The 20,256-nt window shown below is 43.5% G+C and overlaps 1 long non-coding RNA gene across 3 annotated transcripts in view; it reads left to right on the top strand.

The window, feature by feature from the left end:
* Window positions 1-379: 379 nt before the first annotated feature.
* The window catches only part of LOC128929746 (uncharacterized), a 385,058-nt gene continuing 365,181 nt past the window's right edge, over window positions 380-20,256 (top strand). For all 3 annotated transcript variants that reach the window (XR_013522886.1, XR_013522885.1, XR_008476772.2), the window contains exons 1-3: window positions 380-434; window positions 672-875; window positions 8,494-8,605. This is a non-coding gene — a long non-coding RNA (uncharacterized LOC128929746). The remainder of the gene's footprint in view (window positions 435-671; window positions 876-8,493; window positions 8,606-20,256) is intronic.

Below are 20,256 nucleotides of genomic sequence, written 5' to 3'. Positions count from 1 at the left end.
GGGATCCCCTTCCTGTACCACATGCTGGCCTCTGCCTGTACGCCCTGCAAAACACCTTGCAGGTAGTGGTGAGAATTTCCGGATTTATTTTGGGGGCATCCGAAGCTAACACTATGTGAGCATAGTGTTGATGGCAAAGACAGGTAAGATAACCTTCATGGGTGGTAGGAAGAGGTAAGATGTTTAGAAATACGAGTGGGAGGGAGAGTATGAAGATGGAGAGAAGAAAGAGCTGTTGGATGCTGGCATCCAGTAGAAATAGCTAGAGCCCTCTTGTTTCCAAGATCAGCCATGCATTGCCATGCATCTTCTGCGGAGATAATGGGTGATGTCACAACAGGCCTTCTGGGAAACCTGAGTACTGCTGGTGAAGGCAGCCAGCCTGCCTTCCTTATGAGAAGAGAGCTCTGGGCTCCAGCAGCTGAGGCATCCTGGTGGGTCTGGCTTACTTTCTTTTCTTGCCCATTTGACTTTTCAAGAAATCTCAGTCTGAGCTCTAGTGTTATGATCTTAAAAGAGAGAGGGAAACTTGCTGACTAAACAGTGGCAGCCTTTGAGTCAGGGTATCATGACGTTTCTGGAGCTGGACCAAAACTGTTACCCTGGCTCAGTTCCCACCATGGAGTCCTCAGGATTCTAACCCTCCCAGATCCTTCTATCCTTGTCTTCAGGAGTCCATGGGATGGCTCATAAGGATTTACCAAAGGCTGGGTCCACCATTCCCTCCTACTTCCTGGCACCGAGTATTTCCTCGTACTTGATAGAAGACGCCAGGTGGCTTCTAGCTGAAGGGTCACCCTCTCTCTACCTCCCTGCCTCTTGGTTGCTGAAGTGAGAGAATGCTCTACCTCCTTAACATCTTTCTTCTGCTCCAAGTGAGTACCTGGGAGTTCACCTTCCATTATACCTACTGACTTCTTTTCACGAGGTTTTGAAAAGACTCAGCAATGTGGCTACAGCATGTGACTATCTTGGAGCACTGACCGGCTACCTGTCACACCAGCCTGTTCTCTGGGACTTTGGTTCTCAGCCATTAATAGTATACGTACCAGGCTCCATTCTGGCTTTTCTTTGACCCTCGTTCATTTTGATGCTCTTGCAATAATCCTCTATAAAGTCTCTCTCAAATTTCTTAACAGGTACCAATTGAGTGTTTACATAGTGTCTATGGTGATATACGTAGGTGCAATTTCCGTGAAACCAGGTGAGGGACCGTGTTAGGGAAAATTGCCTGTGTTTCAAAGGCAGGAATTTCCCAGCGCCATAGCTGCATTCACTCCACCGTCGGGGAACGTAAAGTTCTTTGCCTAACTCTCCCGCAAGCGGGCTAGGTAGAAATTTCCAGGAGAGCCTCTTGTGTTCAGAAAGCCCTCCAAAAAACCTGGGAGGAGGGGCTCTGTTTGGGGCCCAAGCAACCAATCTGACATCAGAGTTGAATATCAGTCAGTCCAGAGGAAGTTTGAAAGAACTCCTCTCACTGGACAAGAACGTGAATGTGGAGCGAATAACGTCGGGGTTAAAAATGTCCCTGCTCCCTTCCCTATGCGGATTTCCCTCTCTGGGATCTCCTCCCATGGCAACCTGGGAGCCGTCTCTCCCTCTCTCCCTATACTGATATCCCCTCCGGATTCCCTTCCCACCAGCTTGGGAGCGCCCTCTCTCCTTCTCTCTTTCTGCCTGATAAATCACTCTCTGCTAAACTCTTGGGTCCACAATATTAATTCAAACAGTAAGCTCACCGCACCTCCAGGGCCCCTTCCCCCATTCCTGGGGCAAGGGAGGCCAAGGACCTGAGTGCATCCAATGGGGAGGGAGCTGAACCCCTGCGTCCTGCGACGTGGTTACACAGGGACCATGTTTCCATCTTTATTTGTTCACTGCTATATCCTCCTCCTCAGCAGAATGTCTGGCACCTGATATGAACTCCACAAATATATGCTGGGTAAACGAAGTATTTTCCAACATGTTCTCCCCTTTATCTGTCCACTGGACTCCTTTTTTTTTTTTTTTTTTTGAGACAGAGTTTCGCTGCTGTTACCCAGGCTGGAGTGCAATGGCGCGATCTCGGCTCACCGCAACCTCTGCCTCCTGGGTTCAGGCAATTCTCCTGCCTCAGCCTCCTGAGTAGCTGGGACTATAAGCATGCGCCACCACGCCCAGCTAATTTTTTATATTTTTAGTAGAGACGGGGTTTCACCATGTTGACCAGGATGGTCTCGATCTCTTGACCTCGTGATCCACCCGCCTCGGCCTCCCAAAATGCTGGAATTACAGGCTTGAGCCACCGCGCCCGGCCCTGGACTCATTCTTCTACAATATTTGAGCTGAGCCTCATCTCTTTCTGGAAGCCTGCCCTCACTCCCCCAAGTCTGATTAAGATGCTCCTCCTCTGAGCTTTCAGTAAACTGGAAGTAACAAGTGCCTGTGGCATGGCACTTTACTCAAAGTGCATAATTTATTTACATGTCTGTCTTGTGTGAGCACCTTCAAAGCAGAAACGATCTTTTATTTGTCATGTTTGATAAAGAAAAACAGAATGAATTAATGAGTGGCCTTGGTCCCTGATCGTACCATATGTTTAATCGTCGGTATTTTTATGCTCGGAATCTGGAATATCTGAATAGGCAGTGGGTCCATCGTTTAGGCTGGGATTTTAAGACTCCAAACTCATACCTACTTTGCATTTATTATTTTAGCTGGGACCTTAACTTGCTGTGAAACCAGGTAGGGCCAGGGGAGAGGGTCCAGAGTGCATGTGGATGGAACCTCTTGACTTACACCCAGCACAGCGGCCTGGTCAGTCCTAATGCTTGTTCAACTGCCGGTGAGGCGTTTCAGTGACTTCGCATCCAAGAGATTTTGCTCCTAGACTTGCTTCTGGGTTTTTGAATAGTTGATGTGACCAAGACTTTTCTTTGTATCTTAGTTCTTAGCTGTGGCACAGTATTCTGCCTGTGGAAAGGGTACCCATTTGTTTTTCTGCACAAAATTCATTAAAAAATGGAATCCTGATATAAAACCTATTCTTGTGAAGAGGGTCCTTGCTACCTTCTTTCTGGGCACCCAGCTGCTGACCAAAATTATGGGCCTGGATTTTTGCATGCCAACCCCCCGATGCCTGCCACCCCAATGGAATTAATGACCTGTCAGGAACTGGGCCCACGCTCATCTCTGGAACCAGTCTCCCGTCTCTTCCTGTTGCACCTGAGCCTGGTAGTCTAGTCCTCTTCTGTTCTGCCAATTATCAGCTTGGTGGAGAGAAGGAGAAAGGAATTTTGCATTTGGTGAAAGAAGAGGAAATACCCGCTTGCTCTCAGTGGTCTTGATGTCAGCATGGTTAAGTCAGGACATTCAGAAAGGGGGAGCACCCAGCCTTGTCATTTCCCTCATCACTGGGACAAGATGAACCATCCTGACTTTCTAGGGAACACTGTTGCTTCCTGAGCATTCTCTAGACTTTTTTTTCTTCTCATTTTAATACTCCTAAGAGCCTTGAAGAAAAGGAAGGGGCAAGTGGCTTCTTCGTAAAAATGTGATCCAGTGGTCAGGCTGTACTGCTTTTCCTGCTTTCTTTCTCTGATGACGTGTGCTGTTCTCCCGACATAGCCATTCTCTCCTTCTCTCTCCTCACTGTGTTGTCTTTCTCATCCATTTGATGGCACTCCTCTGCTCTCCACGCCATGCCATCCCATCCCATCTGAGTCCACTCTGTTGAGGCTGCTTATTGAAAGAACAGCAGTGCATTAAATAGTCATGAGCTCTGGCATCAGGCTTGCGTTCAAACCCTAGCTCTGTGTTTCACAGACTGCGTGATGCGACCTCCCCTGGCCTCCGTTTCTTTATTGTAAGTTGTGGACAATAATGTGTAATTCATAGGGAGCTGGTGGAAACTCGATGGGACACAGGCAGAAGGTGGTATAATCCACAAATCCACATACACATTATGAATGTTACAGTTACATGGAAGGCGCTGTGCTAGTAGCCACTGGGGCATTCAGCAATGGCTGATAGGCTCTCTGTTTTCTAAACTCTTGAAATTTTTAAAGAAGCAGGTGTCAGTACCCTTGTTAAAAGTCTATAGCAAAATGTGTTGTGTCTTACAAGTTACAAAAAATAGAGTGAAGGGAAATATTACAAATACATGTAACCCGGAGAGAGAGAGAGAGGGAGAGAGAGAGAGAGAGTGTGTGTGTGTGTGTGTGTGTGTGTGTGTGTGCCCATGCACACGCATAAACACATCACAGAGAATGGTGAATTTAAGCTGGGCCAGAAAACAGAACTGGTATTTTGTCCGACCAGACAGGAGGTGACAGCAGAAACTTTAGGTAAGTGATTTCACTTGTATGAACCTTAGATTCTTCAAATGTAAAACAGAGAAATGATATCCGTCTCATAAATTAAAATGAATAATAACGGCAAATGTGTATCTAGAATGTACTTTTGCTTGGACCTGTTCTGAGTGAAGTAGACACGTCATTTTAATTTTACAAAGTAGGAACTATTTTAATTCTAGTTTCAGAGTCAAGGAAACCATGGCATTGCATACTTAAATAAATGTCCATGATTACAGTACTGAGAAGGAAATGGGAAATGCTTAACCTAGGCCTGAGCGTTCCAGGGAATCAAGCTGCCTTCAGCAGGGAGGAAATGAAGATGGGGCCAGAACTATCTCTGGATTCTGGAATATGCTGCTCCTTGCTCAGGACTCACAGATTTGTAGCCTCTCCCCAGATGAATTCTGAGGCTCTATCCAGATCCCAGAGTGGTCGCAGGAAGAATAGCTAATGAAATATTTTTGCTAAGTCCTTGGTAAATGTGTAAGGGCTTCCTAAATGCTAATTTATAATTAGAAGGTACCTAAGAGAGAAGATTCTTTCTGCTCCTTAAATAAATGTGTGCTGTGAGCAATTGTGCAGCGAAGTAGAAGGAAGAGGTGAAATCAACAGCCCCAGACTCATCCAAGTCACAGCTATCCCATGGCGAGAAAATGGAACTCAGTGGGAAAAAGAAATGAAAATAAACCCCGAGGAAGAGCCGCTTTGTGTTTAAATAGTCACTTTGGGTATTTCTTTGCCTCATTTTCCTAAGAAAGAGAAGAATGTGTGTGGTAGGTGAAGTTGAGAGTTGACTTAATCAGAAATTAGTTGCAGTTAACAGAAACAGCTTTAGATGCTTTTAGCAAGAAGTCTTTTAAATACAGCATTGGAGTCTTTCGAAACCTTGGAGGGGTTAGAGGAAAAGCCATCAACTTGTGGCTGAGAACACTCCAGAACAGCACTGCAGAACGGCCTTGCCTCTGGAGGTGCCTCCTCTGCCACAACCAAGAAGGCAGGAAATCAAGCTCCAATCCTGGAAACTATTGGCTCCGGCAGCGAAATAGCTAAGCTGCCATCCAAGCACCAGGAAACTGGGATGCAGCTGCCGCTTCTGAGCCTGCAGCTGCCACTTCCAAGCCTGCAGCTGCGGCTTCCAAGCCTGCTCAGAGCTGTGCCTGGTGCTGGGTGGGCCTGCCCTTCAAGTTCTCAGGCTTGCCTGCAGACCTTGACTATACTGCTCTCTCACGGGCAGTGTTGTAGAGGTTATGTCACCTCTCCAAGCCTTAGTTTTCTCATCTGTAAAATGTGGGTAATAACCCTACTTCACAGGTTTGTGTAAGGCACGAAACAACTCATGAACAGAGGCCGGGAGAGTGTCGCCTCTGCTTAGTCTCTTCATGTGACAGTGCCCTGTGGTGTCAGGCTTGTTGAACTACACTTCCAGATCTTGCATACTCTACTCTGCCTGTCAGGAGGCTTATAGTTTCCACATGATGCAAAAAGACTGTGAGAACTGAAAGGAAATTAAGATTTCATCATGTAAATACCCGAGCAGCCCTAGTCCCCAACCCCTGTCCCACGGAGCTAATGCTTTAGGAGATCATGCTTAAAATAGTGCATCTGTCATGCAGCAATTAATTTGTTTTGTTTAAAAAAAAAAAAAGGACCTTCGGATGAGCATGAATTGTTCAGTTTTCCTACATTGAATAAATATAGTTTGAGTCTTTTTCTGTTTGTTTGAGACAGTCTTGCTCTGTCACCCAGACTGGAGTGCAGTGGCACCATCTTGGCTCACGGTAACCTCTGCCTCCTGGGTTCAAGCGATTCTCCTGACTCAGCCTCCTGAGTAGCTGGGACTACAGGTGCACACCACCATATCTGCCTGATGTTTGTATTTTTAGCAGAGACAGAGTTTCACCATGTTGGCCAGGATGGTCTTGATCTCCTGACCTCGTTATTCACCCACCTCATCCTTCCAAAGTACTTAGATTACAGGCATGAGCCACAGCGCCTGGCCAAGCTTGAGTCTTAAGTTAAAAAAAAAAAGAAAGTCAATCTCATAGGAGCAGAGAGTCGTTGGGTGGTAACCAGAGGCTGGGTAGGAGGAAAGATGGAGAAAGGGAAGACGTTTATCAAAGGGCCCAAAGCTTCCATTAACCTGGAGGGGTGACTTTTAGTGATCTATTGTATGGCCTTGTGACCACAGTCAATAATAATGCATATTTCAAAAGTGCTAAATAGATGTTTAACGTTCACACGACAAAAAAAATAATTGGTGGAGGTGATAGATATGTTAATTAGCTCGATTGAGTCTTTCTATAATGTGTAACTAGATCAAAGCATTTTACTCCACAAATAGACACAATTAGCGTGAACTGACAATTTTTTCAAATGAAAGAAAACTTGATATTTCTCTTTCCTTGTGTGGCCTCCCCTTGGTAGGGACACATTTCCACTGGCTATGGTAGCAGGATGCTCACACACAAATTCTGCCTCTGAGAGCTCAGGGGCCGGGAGCGTTGCATGCTGACTGTGGACTATGTGGGCCAGGTGAGGGCTGCCTGCTGAGGTGCTTGAACAGAGGATGGGGGAGGAGGAAGGTCCTAGAAGGAAATGAGAGTGGAGTGACCCAAGGAAGCTAGAAAGAGTGCTGGGAGGTCAGAGCTCAAAAAGGTCCTCTCTTCTGGAACTTTCTCTCCTATCTTCACAACTAGCCTACCTTATCACCATTTAACAGATGAGAAAACAGAGGCTCAAAGAGGCCCGCATCTGCACAGCAAGTTAGATGCAGAACTGGGTCTCCTGGCCCTGAAGTCCTGTCAGCCTGGTCTCCCTTGGCTGTTTGCCTCCTGCCTGGAATTCCTCCTCCCCTTCACCCCTTTATCTCCAGGCTTAGCCATTCTTACAAGAGAGCCCAGGGTTCAAACTGTTCCGCAATAAAAACACAGCCAAAATAGAGTCCCTTGGAATCCACCATAGCTACAAGCCGGACAGCTTCCCACTGTGGGTTGAGAAATAATTACTGTCGGTAATTAGAACTAAATTACTCTTGTCAAAACAGACGAAATTGCAGAACGAGTTCCGGGACGTCGAAGATACATCTGTCTCAACGGCCATTCTCCTTCCTTTGGGCCTGAGACTCATGTGGTCCCAAGAAAATTCCCTTTTAATTCTGGACTCCAGGGCGGGGGTCAGAGTCATTAGCCATCGATTGATTGGCAGAAAATGAAAGGATTCATTTTGTGAGCTTCTGTTTTTCGGGAGAGACAGGAGGAAAGCTGGTGATGATAATAGCAGCCAATGGTAGTAGTTAGAAGGAAACAAAGATGCAGCTGGTAGTGTGGGGGGATTCCAGGAGGCTGTTTTCAGTAAAGGCATTGTGCGATTACACAGACCTGAGTGACAACGGGAGGGGCTGGGGCCGGGGGGCGGAGCTAGACAGAGAGAACTCCTTTGGTTTCCTTTCTGATTATGGCAGAAATACAAGTTAATTTCAAAAAAGAAAAAGTATAAAAGCATAAAAATGGGAAGAAAAACCTGAAATCCTAATATATAGCCCTGATGATTGGTATTTATATTTGGAGGATTCTCTTCTAGTTAATTTTTTCTTCCACGCTCTCGTGTGCTCTTGTGCACTCTGGCACTCTCTCTCTCTCACACACACACACACACACACACACACACACACACACACAATGCGGGGCAGGGGGAATAGTTGGATTCTGTCTTCAACTCATCAGTTAAAAAATCCAAGTGGTGTATTATTTTACTTCTGCCACCCAGCAAATGGAGAAATTAATTTCACTTGTCCCAGGATAAGATGAATGAGCCTTTGTTCTTGGTGAAGGTGAGCTTTAGGGCTGGGCAGAGAGGCTGCTGTTCAGGGAGAGTGGGCCTGCAGCAGGAAAAAACAGCTGCTCACATTTTCTGTACTGATTCTCTCTGAGCTCCCTGGTGACCTTAGGGAGAGGAATGATCTACCCACTCATGGTCCTAGGAGCCAGAATCCAATTGATTCAGAAAAAGAACATATGCTGAACATTTTTTACCCTGAATTTTGTGGAGTAAAGTTCTGCTTGCTACCCTGATGTTTCCCTGGGTGGCACTGCTGAATAGGCAGGCTTCCCGTGACATGTTACTACACATAGTTGCTCATGTCGTGTCTGGGCTTCTGCAGGCTCCTGGGGTGGACATTTCTCAGAATGTTGGTTGGACAACATCATGGCCGGAAACCGTGGTCTCTGGAAAGAAGTGTCCTATGAGGAGTCTCTTGGCTTCACTACATCTGGGTGAGAAATCCCTGGGTTAATAGTAGATTTGCCACCAGAGGTCAAGTTCAAGACAAATGATGGCTGCTGCTGCTGCTGCTTCCACAAAAGACAAGAATCCTTTGCATCCTTTGCTCCTCACTCACTAGCAGGGTGGCCTTGTGGAGTTTATGTAACGGTTTCTGCCTCAGTTCCCACATCTGTACAATGGGGAATATAAAATTGCCTACATCAAAAATGAATGTGAGGATTAAATGAGAAAAATGCCTTTAGTTTTAGAACATCGCATGGCTCATAGCAAGTGTGTACACACACACACACACACACACACACACAATCATTGCTGTTAGACTGTTTCTCTTTTTTTGACCCAACAAATGAAACTAGAAAAATCTTTCACATACCTGTGATATTTGAGAGGGAGCTTCCAGGTAGATTCGTGATTTCTGGTACCCTATTATAATTCTTCCCTTTCTCTCCCACCCCAAAGCAGCCGCCTCCTAGGCCTTCCCTGCCACATTGCTCCCTCATTGTGCAGAATGTAGGGGAAGGCGAGATCGCCTCCAATCCTCCTTAGCTCTTATGTTAGTTCTTCAGCTGGGTCTAGGAACCAAGTTGATACCAGACAGATTAACAAGAGAAAAAAGAAAGCAGATGATACTGCTTCAGGGGGTGCAAGTCCCAAGCCTCTGTAGCTTCCACATGGTGTTGGGTCTGAGGGTGTGCAGAAGGCTAGAGTTGAGGCTTGGAAGCCTCTGTGTAGATTTCAAAGAATGTATGGAAGCACTTGGATGCCAGCAGAAGTCTGCTGCAGGCAGATTAGCAAGTTTATTATGTTTACATGTAGCTGGGGCACTTCATAAGAGAGTGACATCCAACAAAATGGCCACACAAGATGCTTTTATACATTTTAGACAAAGAACAAATTTGTGAAGAAATGTCAGGACAAAGGGGATCTGGCTAGGAGCAGTAAGTTCTAGGGGAGCCACTAGGAGACATAAAAGGGTGGAAAACAAGCGTTAATTTGGGAAGTTGATTCCAGCCCGAACTCCCAGTCTTCTGATGATGAGGGCTATTTTCTCACCCTGGTATAGGGGAGGTACCCTCCCGGAGTAATATTTATGGCTTGCTACATGTAGAAAAGGACAGATCAGCTCTCCTTTTCTGAAACTATAATTTCTCCAATGTTTTCAGCTTAAAATAATCAATACACTGATTCAGCATATTTTGGGATGGCACATCTGTGCCTTCTTAATGATCACTTCCTCCTCTCTGCACTCCTTCCCGATGCAGTTACTAAGCAAACAGTTGAGCGATCATCTGATTAATATAGAACAACATCAGGGTCCACTTAGACTTTCTTTGGACCTGAATCCCCATTTCCTGGCACAGCATGGCTGCTGAAGAGAGTTAAATATGTCACTATTGGATGTAAGTGAGCGTAATACTACTCTAAGACTTGTGATACGGTTTGGCTCTGTGTCCCCACCCAAATCTCATGTCGAATCATAATCTCCAGTGTTGGGAGAGGAACCTGGTGGGAGGTGATTGGATAATGGGGGAAGATTTTCTCTTTGCTTTTCTTGTTATAGTGAGTGCATTCTCATGACATCTGGTTGTTTAAAAATGTGTACCACTGGCTGGGCATGGTGGCTTACACCTGTAATCCCAGCGCTTTGGGAGGCCAAGACAGGTGGTTCACAAGGTCAGGAGTTCAAAACCAGCCTGGCCAAGATGGTAAAACCCTGTCTCTACTAAAACTACAAAAATTAGCCAGGTGTGGTGACAGGTGCCGGTAATCCCAGCTACTCAGGAGGCTGAGGAAGAGAATTGCTTGTACCCGGGAAGCAAAGTTTGCAGCGAGCCGAGATTGTGCTACTGCACTCCAGCCTGGGTGACGGAGCGAGACTCCATCTCAAAAAGAAGAAAAAAAAATTGTGTAGCACTTCCCTTCTGCTCTCTCCTGCTCTGTCATGGGTGGCGGCTTCTTTGCCTTTTGCTGTGATTGTCAGTTTCCTGAGGCCTGTGATTGTCAGTTTCCAGCCATGCTTTCTGTACTTCCTGTAGAGCTGTGAGACAATTAAACCTCTTTTCTTCATAAATTGCCCAGTCTCAGATAGTTCTGTATAGCAGTGTGAGAATGAACTAGTACAGAAAACTGATACCAGAGAAGTGGGGTATTGCTATAAAGATACTTGAATATGTGGAAGCGACTTCAGAACTCGGTAATGGGCAGAGCTTGGAACAGTTTAGAGGAATCAGAAGGTAGGAAGATAAGGGAAGGTTTGGAACTTCATAGAGACTTGTTGAATGGTTGTGATCAAAAGGCTGATAGTGACATGGACAGTGAAGTCTAGGCTGAGGAGGTCTCAGAGGAGATGAGGAAGGTATTGGGAACTGAAGCAAAGTTCACTCTTGCTACGCTTTAGCAAAGAGATTGGCAGGATTTTGCCCCTGCCCTAGAGATTTGTGGAACTTTGACCTTGAGAGAGATGATTTACAGTTATCTGGCAGAAGAAACTTCTAAGCAGCAAAGCATTCAAGAGGTGGCCCGGCTACTTCTAAAAGCTTACACTCACTTGCATAAACAAAGAAATGACCTACAACTAGAATTTATGTTTAAAAGAGAAGGAGAAGATAAAAGTTTGGAAAATTTGCAGCCTGCCTATGCAGCAGAAAAGAAAGACCCATTTTCTAGGGAGAAAGGCTGCAGAAATCTGCACAAGTGAAGAGCTGAATGTTAATAGCTAAGACGAGGAGGAATATACCTCCAGGGCATTTGCAAGACCTTCATGGCAGCCCCTCCCATCACAGGCCTAGAGTCCTAGGAGTCAAAAGGACCTACTGCTCTTTGCAGCTTTGGGACATGGCGCATGGTGTCCCAGCCACTTGAGCTCTAGCTGCAGCTAAAAGGGGCCAATGTACAGCTCAGGCCATTGCTTCAGGGGGTGCAAGCCCCAAGCCTTGGTGGCTTCCACGTGGTGTTGGGTCTGTGGGTGTGCAGAAGGCTAGAGTTGAGGCTTATAAGCCTCTGCCTATAAGCCTTCCATATATTTCAAAGAATGTATGGAAACACTTGGATGCCCAGCAGAAGTCTGCTGCAGGGGTAGAGCCTTCATGGAGAACCTCTACTAAGACAGTGCAGAGGGGAAATGTGGGGTTGGAGCCCTCACATAGAGTCCCCACTGGGGCACTGCTTAGTGGAGCTGTGAGAAGAGGGCCACCATCCTCCAGACTCCAGAATGATAGATCCACCAACAGCTTGCACCATGCACCTGAAAAAGCTATAGGCACTCAATGCCTGCCTGTGAAAGCAGCCTTGGGGGCTACCCTGCAGAGCTACAGGGGTGGAGCTGCCCGATGCCTTGGGAACCCATCCCTTTCATCAGTGAGGCCTGAAAGTGAAAAATGGAGTCAAGGGATATTATTTTGGAGCCTTAAGATAAGTGCCCTGTGGGTTTTAGACTTGCACGGGGCCTGTAGGCTGGCTGTTTGGCCAAATTCTCCCTTTTGGAATGGAGGCATTTACTCAATGCCTGTACCCCCATTGATTTTTGGGAGTACCTAGCTTGTTTTTGATTGTTCGGGCTTGCCTTGTCTCAGATGAGACTTCAGCTTGAACGTTTGCGTTAATGCTGAATTAAGGCATGATTGTGTTTTGAAATGTGAGAAGGACATGATTCTTGGGAGGGGCCAGGGATGGAATAATATGGTTTGTCTCTATGTCCTCACACAAATATTATGTTGAGTTGTAATCCCCAGTGTTAGTGGAGGGACCTGGTGGGAGGTGGTTGGAGCATGGGAACAGATTTCCCCCTTGCAGTTCTCATGATAGTGAGTGAGTTCTTATGAGATACGGTTGTTTAAAAGTATGTAGCAACATCCCCTTCTCTCTCTCCCTTCTGCTCCCACTGAGAGATGTGATACTTTGCTTCACAGCTCCACAAAGCAGTGCCCCAGTGGGGACTCTATGTGAGGGCTCCAACTCTGTATTTCCTCTTTGCCTTCTGCCATGATTGTAAGTCTCCTGACGCCTCCCCAGTCACAACTCCTGAATAGCCTGCAGAACTGTGAGTCAATTAAACCTCTTTCCTTTATAAATGATCCAGTTTTAGGTAGTTCTTTATAGCAGTGAGGGAACAGATGACTACAACTTGAATCTTATTTCTACTGGAAAAGGCAGTCATTTGGACACTTTGGTTCTTTAATTATTGGGAGCTAACTAACTTTGTAACATGCCTCAGTGTCTATGTTTAGGGATCTATGCTCTACTCTGCATTTTCTCCTATTTAAGTAATGAACGCTGGATAGAGACCTTCCCAACTCTAGAAAGAGAAACTAAGTCATCTCTTTTGGACAACAGACAGGTGACAGGAGTTGTCAAGGAGCTACACGCTCTCCCTCCGATCAGAGAGTAAAAGATGGCTCACGGAGCAAACATCGTCTGGCTCCCTGCGTCTGGCTCCCTGCTTTCTGTTTCAGACCCAGAGGACTCTGTGCGAGGGCTTTCTCATTACTCTTGATACAGACGTTCTTGTCCCTCTGTTAACGGGAAGCTGGAGGTAATTACCAGCAGAAGTGAAGCTCTGTGAGGCACATTAGGCCGGTAAACACTTCCCTCAACCACAGAGTGTGCCTCTAATTAGGCAGTTGCTGATGAAAGGAGTTCAGAATCTAGTTTAAGGGCTTGCTTAGGCCAGAAGCATCTTCCAGCTGTTAAGCGGTCTGAAATGGCGTGGGAGGAGGGGCAAAGGGGATGGGAATGGAAAAAGGTGGAGAGGGCAGATGAAGGGTTAGAAGAGAGGAAATGAGGAGAAATGGAAGAAAAGGAAGCAGAATTCTATTTTCTTTCTATATCAGTTACAATAGCACCGGACTTCATTTTGATAGGCTGGAACATCAGTTCTTAGAGTAATAACTGAAAAAACTATTTGTCATTGTCTAGTATAGATAAATGCCTGCCTAATCTGTAACCCGGGAAATCTCCAAGGTTTATATCTAAGAGAAATAAATATATATGCCCATCAAAGTTCACATACAAAAATAGTTAATGGCAGAACTATTCATACTAGACCCATCATGGAAACAACCCTAAAGTCTATCAACCAGGGAATAAAGAGAGCCATTGCAGTGTTCCCTACGTGAGGCACCACACAGCACTTTTTAAAAGAAACCAGCAAAGCCACTGCTGCTGATGAACATCACGTGGTGTGTTGAGCCAAAGAAGACGGACACAGAAAAGGTACATTCTGTGCAATTTCTTTTTTATCAAATCCAAGAACAGGAAGGATGAATCTATGGAGACAGATCAGAATACTGATTATTTCTTATGAGGAGAATATTAACTAAGAAGCTAATATCCTAGGAAGGAGAATAGAAGCTTCTGGGATACTTTAAATGATGGTACCTTGATCTGAGTGTGACTACATGGATGTAAAAACTACATAAAACATAAAGTATTCTACAAAAATGTAAAAGTTGAACATTTGAATGTTTTACTATATGTAAGTTAAAACTCAAAACAACATTAAGAAAAGGAAAAATACATCTTTACTAAAATAATAGGTAAAAAATACTCTTTTTTTTTTTTTTTTTTTTTGAGACAGAGTTTCGCTCTCGTTACCCAGGCTGGAGTGCAATGGCGTGATCTCGGCTCACCACCGCCTCCTGGATTCAGGCAGTTCTCCTGCCTCAGCCTCCTGAGTAGCTGGGATTACAGGCACACGCCACCATAGTACAACCTTTCATTTGTTTAAATAAGAAAATCTTTCACATATTCATCTGTCTTAGGCATTTTTTTGTGGAATTGCCTGTGCATATTCCAACCCAGGCTCCAGTTGGAATCTTTGTTCATATCTCGCTGACTCAGGGAGCCTTGTTAAATGTTCCTGAATCCTCCAGTTGTTTGTTGCAAATCTTTCCCTCCAGTTCATCTTTGATTATTTTGATGATTTTTATGTAGAAAGGGTTTAAAGTTTTAGGTGATCAAATCTATCTTTTTTTTAAATTGTCTCAGCTAGCTCTTTCATTACCCAATGAAAGAACTAGCTTTCTTCCATCCCATTTTCTTTCCAAGCTTCTTGCTTTTGAGAAACTGATGGAAGGCAATGTAGTTGGAGCAGCAGAGCTGTGGCGAGGAAACAGGGCGGGAGGAATGAGGCAGCACAGGTGTTGCTTTTGGGGATAAATCGTGAGTGCACAGAATGGTCAGGAAGGGAGGTAAATGGAAATAATACAGAGAGTTATGGGTTGTGAGTGGCACATGGGCTGCTGGGAGGAGAAAGCATGGGAGGGATGCAAACCAGAAAATCTATGGAGAGGATTGCAGTGGTGCTGGGGAGGTGGGGAAGCTTAGAGATGGGCTTTGGTGCTCTGTCACCCGTGGGTGAAGTGAGCATGGCCAGGACTAGTGAGGTGGCAGCAGAGATGGAGAGGTGGGAAAGGTCAGAGATGGGCTTCTGCAGAATCCCAGGTGGTCCATGGGGGCATAACTGGGACTTAGGAGGTGGTAGCAGAGATGGAGAAGTGGGTGGGGAGTGCTAGAGATAGGATTCAGCACCAGGTCCCAAATGGGCAAGTGGAGAGCATTTTAAGCTGGCGAGGTGAAAGCAGAGTTGGAGGTGGGGTAGGTTGCCAATGATCTTCAGCACTGGGTCCCATTGGACTTGGCAATGGAGGGACCTGGGGAGACATCGTGGCTGATCTGAGATGGCTGGGCCCTTACCCATATGGCAGCTGCTAGATTTCTGGGTTTGTGTATTTGCTGTTTGTTTTTGGTTTTAACTCTTTATCAGTCCAGAATTAGCTTTTAGAAATTCAGTTGAGACTGCAATTTTATTCCCTTCACCAAGTGGTAGAAATTCACTACTGAATGTCTCCATTAAAATATACTTAATAACAATTATTGCTCCCTCATTATTTTGTGAGGCTTTCCGTGTGGGTTGGTTATGAACCAGTGCTGAAGCCCACCTCTAACCTTCCCCTCTCTAAGCCTCACTTCTTTATCTCTGCTACCACCTTCTCAGCTGTCATCTCACCATGACTCACCTCTACTGACCTTTATTCTTTTGCTTCTATCACACAATTTTGATGTTCTATGTTTTGATCTATAAATCTTTTTGTAGGAAAATTATCTCCTGAACCCTCGTTTTAAAAAGTTCTCAGGGCTGGGCACGGTGGCTCATGCCTGTAATCCCAGCACTTTGGGAGGCTGAGGCAGGCTGATCACGAAGTCAGGAGATTGAGACTATCCTGGCTAACAAGGTGAAACCCATCTCTACCAAAAAGCAGAAAATTAGCCTAGTGTGGTGGTGAGTACCTGTAGTCCTAGCTACTCAGGAGGCTGAGGGAGGAGAATCTCTCGAACCCAGGAGGTGAAGGTTGCTGTGAGCTGAGATTGCACCACTGAACTCCAGCCTGGGTGACAAAGCAAGACTCCATCTCAAAAAAAAAAAAAGTTCTCAGCTGTTTTCTCATGACTATTTTGTTTATATTATTATTGCTTTTTCACTCAGGTGAACTTAAAAATCCAGTAATTAAGTTCCAAAAAAAATCCACTAAGAATTTAATTGAAATTAAATTAAACTCAAATTAATTTCAGAAGAATTAAAGTACAATTTTTCTCATCCATGAATATATTTTTGCCTATATATTGAAAATACTTACTGTTATTTTTCAGCAAATTTTTGGGTAGATCCCATCAATTGTACTTATTTTTCAGAGATTTTTCCTCAGAATTTTACATGTTGTTTACCATTCTGAATGGCTTTGTCATTTTAGCATAGATTATTGCTAATATATACAAAACATACAGATTTTAAAAATACTTCTATGAAGTTAAAAGATACATATTTTCCAAATGGATTCATTGGAGTCTTACAAGAACATAATTGCACTATTATACAAAATATTTTTTTCCTTTCCAATCATATATTTTTCAGGTTTCATACTAATTACATTACTCATAATTTTCAGAACAGTGCAATGTGTGATCAAGCTTGATCATGGGCATCTTATGTGTTTGCTTTTGCCTCTGGTTTTTTTTTTTTTTTTTTTTTTTTTTTTTTGAGACAGAGTTTCACTCTTGTTACCCAGGCTGGAGTGCAATGGCGTGATCTCGGCTCACCACAACCTCCGCCTCCTGGGTTCAGGCAATTCTCCTGCCTCAGCCTCCTGAGTAGGTGGGATTACAGGCACGCACCACCATGCCCAGCTAATTTTTTGTATTTTTAGTAGAGATGGGGTTTCACCACGTTGACCAGGATGGTCTCGATCTCTTGACCTCGTGATCCACCCGCCTCGGCCTCCCAAAGTGTTGGGATTACAGGCTTGAGCCACCGTGCCCAGCCTTGCCTCTGGTTTTAAAAGAAATTGTTTTTAGTTTTTCACTGTTATGAATAATGTTGACTTAAGAGATAAAGTTTTACTAGGGTTAAAAAAAAATTCAATTTCTTAATTTTCCCAGAAAACAAATTTTGGGATTATAGAATATACTTCAAATTGACATTTGAACTGAGTTTTATTTACTGTCTTTTCATCCCCTACTAAAATTATAATTCCTGTTTTTCCTTAAAAATATTTATGTAAAATGTTGCATTAATCTCTTCATAAATGATCCTTGCATTTCCTGGATAAGCCCTACTTGGTCATTGTAAATCTTTTAATTTTGCTGCTGATTTTGGTCCAGTAATATATTATTAAGGATGTTTGCATCACTTTCAAATTTTACTACAGATGTCTGTTCCCCCTTTTCACATTTTGGACTCAGGGTTATGTTGGATTTATAACATAAAGTAGGCATTCATGTTATTCTTTGCCTAGAGCCATTTCAATAGCATGGAGATTTTAGTTCTCTTGAAAGTTTGAATGAAATCTCAAAACTGTCTGGCACAGGAGTTTCTGTAAAGTAATTCTTTGATAAATTTTTCAGTTTTTCATAGTAGCTTCTTTATTCGTGTTTTCTACCTTTTCTTGAGTGAACTCTTTAAAGTGTCTGTTTCTCCAGACTTTTTCCATTTCCCTGAGGTTCTGAAGTGTAAGTGCATAGAGTTGTTTATAGCTTTTAATATTTTCTACTTATCAGGCACAAAACTTCTTTTCTCATTAAAATTATTTTCCTAATTCAACATGTCAGGGGTGTCCATTTTATTAGTCTTTTCGAAGAGCCATATTTTCCTTCCATATAAAAAGATCATGAAATACGTTCTACCTACAAAAGACTGCATTTGAATGTAGATATTTTAAAATGCTAAAACTAGGCTGGGTGCCGAGGTTCATGCCTGTAATCCCAGCACTTTGGGAGGCTGAGGAGGGTAGATCACCTGAGATCAGGAGTTCAAGACCAGCCTGACCAACATGGTGAAACCCAGTCTCTACTAAACATAAAAAAAAATTAGCTGGGTATGGTGGCAGGCACCCATAATCCCAGCTACTCAGGAGGCTGAGGCAGGAGAATCTCGAACCTGGGAGGCGTAAGTTGCAGTGAGCCAAGATTGTGCCACTGCACTTCAGCCTGGGCCACAAGAGTGAAACTCCATCTCACACAAATAAACAAAACAAGAAAAACCCCTTTGGGAGGCCAAGGTGGGTGAATCATGAGGTCAGGAGTTCAAGACCAGCCTGGCCAAGATGATGAAACCCTGTCTCTACTAAAAATACAAAAAAGTTAGCCAGGCATGGTGGTGGGTGCCTATAATCTCAGCTACTTTTAGGCTGAGGTAGAGAATTGCTTGAACTGGGAGGTGGAGGTTGCAGTGAGCCAAGATTGCGCCACTGCCCTCCAACCTGGGTGACAAAGTGACACTCTATCTCAAAAAAAAAAAGCTAAAACTTAAACATTTTGTTCTAATCTTAAGGTAAATTGAACTCATCCTCTCGAAATAGCCCCTTCCTCCTCCACGGAGAAAAAAACACATCCTTGAATAGCGTACAAGTCACTGCCGTATTTATTTACAACATACGTACTTTTTCATAAACAAGATTACTGGCCAGTTTTACTGTTATTTTAGGGAGTTGACCCATACTGTATGATTCTTCTGTTTGGCATAAAGTTTTTGAGGTTCGTTGAAGTCTATGCATGTAGTGGAGTTGATTGCTTTTTCACTGTAACATGGTATTTCCTTGCATAAATATTATATAATTAATTTATCTCTTCTGCCCTGGGTAGACAATTAGATTGTTTCAAATTTTTTTTCTATTAAAAACAATGCTGCTTTGAATATTCTTACACATATTCTCTGGTATCCAGGTGCTAAGACTTGCTGAGATATATAGGAAGGAGTTATGTGGTGAGATCATAAGGCATTTGGAGTTAAACTTCATTTGGTTATAACCTTTCCTGAAGGGGTTGAGCCATTTTATACTGGCACTGGAAATGTGCAGGCATTCCCCATGCCCTATACCCTCACCACATTTGATGTTACCAGGCTTTTTAATTGTTGCCAAACCAGTTGGTGCAAAATCAGATGCTAGCGAGTGTTCAATCTTGTTGGCATTTTGGAGATACGTTTATTAATTATTAAAATAGGCCACTAATGCACATGATCAACATCAAAATCTTTTGATCTCTGTTTTCAGTGTATTCATTTCCAGCCGTTCACAGCCAGAGCTAATCATTTGAGTCAGTTTTCCTAACTTCCAGAACTTCTTTACACAAATGCAGGTAGGATTACATTCTCTTAACTTCTTTATATACCCAAAGGGTGACATTATGTACACAGTTTTCTACGTTTTCACTTAATGGTTTCATTTTCACATCTTCAAAAATCAGTATGTAAATAACTAGTTAACTTCATTTCTTTTTAGCAGCTTAGTAAATTCTGTTTTATGAATTTGCCATATTCTACTTAACCAATTAATGGATGTTGCATTAGTTTCAGTCTTTAGTTACCGCAAATAATACCATAACTTACCATGTAGAATGGTCATTTCACTGATTTGAAATTGCTGGGTCAAGAGGTCTCGGCATTTGAAGTTTTTACCTGTAAAACTTAAAGTGAATAAATCTACTTTAAAAAGTCTGTTGACGTTTTTGTTGTGATTATGTTGAAGGTCCGAATGAGTAAGTGAAATGTGGTATGCAAGATGGCATCACTCTGGTTCAGAACTCTAAAATGGACTAAAGAAACCGCTCTAAGAAAAAATACTTGTGTAATCTGCAACTCTGCCAAAAATGTAGAAACTGCCTTGAACCTTTGGACGGGTTGAAATCGTGTAATACAATAGAATATACTAAGCTGCTAAAAAGAAATGAGGAAGTTACCTGCTATTTACATACTGATTTGCGAAGATCTCATAAACTGTTAAGTGAAAAAGTAAAATAGAAAACATTCTAGAAAACAGCTGAATTTTGCCAGTGCTGCAACTATTGAATAGAAACAACTAATAAACTATGAATTCATGTAGTAATCCAGCCCCCTCAACCAACGTAATTCTTTCAAAACAACTAGTGTAATAACACGTGGCTTCCTTTTAAAAATCCCTACTCCCTTCTTCTCTTTGGAACACAAATTAGCTTCCAGCCAAATCTGCGTCTCCCAAGTTGCAGCTCCTAAGACCTGATAAACCATGTCTTATTGCATTGCAGTCTGGGTTCTCATTTCTTCTTAGTTAAGAGATATAAAGAGTATTAAAATATTTATGAATTGGGATTTCAATATTGGAGAACATAAATC

This window comes from Callithrix jacchus, chromosome 1, assembly GCF_049354715.1.
Source record: "Callithrix jacchus isolate 240 chromosome 1, calJac240_pri, whole genome shotgun sequence".
NCBI lineage: Eukaryota > Metazoa > Chordata > Mammalia > Primates > Cebidae > Callithrix > Callithrix jacchus.
The sequence above is the reverse complement of the archived record's forward strand: the minus strand, read 5'-3'. Positions and strand labels throughout refer to the sequence as shown.